Here is a 1,115-nt window from a genome sequence, read left to right on the forward strand (position 1 = left end):
TTTTTATTTTCTTCTGCTGTCTTTCTCTTGTCCCTCCCTTTTCATTCCACTCTTCTTCTCCTTCTTCCTTCTCTTCATAATCATTCAGATTGTCTATGAAGCTACTCCTCAAATAAAGTAAGTCCAATATTAGTACATTACATGGATACTAATGACTATTATTCTCACAGTACAACTGATGATTTTGGTTATGATGATGGTGAGGATTTATATGAAGCAGTAGAAACTGATCAACTTGATGTGAGCGATACCCCTCCAGCATTACCTGGTCTACCACCATCAGGTTCTAGACCAACCATACAGCCAACAACTGAGGGTATGTATACATGCACCTACATGACGTACATGTATAAAGTTGTATACATGTACATTAAAGACTACATTACCAATCTTTTATAGCCCAAAATATTTGAAGTTTTTTCAAAAATAATAATTAATGATAATAAAATTTTAGGAAATCAATTAAATATGGTTCAACATGGCTGAGAGTATTATAAAGTTGCAAAACTTTAAGTCACAAATTGGATTTTTGAATGGATCCACACAATTTTGGGCCATGAAATATCTCGCTATACAATATATAGTGGTCATTAGTTAATTTAGTTTGTATATTTAATAGTAAATCATGCTGTATTATTACTTTTTTCATTGGACTGCATAAGATATTTTTGAATGTCATGTTTTTCATTCATTAGAAGATGAAGATTCACAAGACGTCTATGAGTATCTTCCAGAAGAGGATCAAGATTGATTTATAACTTATTGATGGGATTTCTTTTGTTTGTTTGTATTAGATTTTTATTTCTTTACTAATTTATTTAAAAGTTTTGATCTAGATAAAGTAACATAGAGTCACAATTTTTTTGTATCATAGCAATATCAATGGGATTCATTATTATCCATGATCAACTGAACCAGTGCGATTTGATTGGTCAATCCATAGATTACTAAGTAACATACAGGGATTGGAAACAGATCACGTGATCTCATTCAAATTAATGAAAGCACTAAAGCAGGTGCGGACGAACCTTGTAAGACTCTGCCCCTTCCCCGCCTCGTTGAGACAAGAGCAATATGACTGAGAGGACTACTGGATTAAGTGTAGCTTGAAGCCA

At 32.9% G+C, this 1,115-nt stretch overlaps 1 long non-coding RNA gene across 1 annotated transcript; it reads left to right on the top strand.

Moving 5' to 3' along the window:
• The first annotated feature begins 9 nt into the window (after positions 1–9).
• On the top strand, positions 10–832 carry LOC109592995 (uncharacterized). Its single transcript, XR_002190680.1, has 3 exons — positions 10–117; positions 171–316; positions 696–832. It is a non-coding gene; the product is annotated as an uncharacterized LOC109592995 (long non-coding RNA).
• The last annotated feature ends 283 nt before the right edge of the window (positions 833–1,115 follow it).

The sequence above is a fragment of the Amphimedon queenslandica genome, unplaced genomic scaffold, assembly GCF_000090795.2.
Source record: "Amphimedon queenslandica unplaced genomic scaffold, v1.1 AMPQUscaffold_3256_Cont24746, whole genome shotgun sequence".
Classification (NCBI taxonomy): domain Eukaryota; kingdom Metazoa; phylum Porifera; class Demospongiae; order Haplosclerida; family Niphatidae; genus Amphimedon; species Amphimedon queenslandica.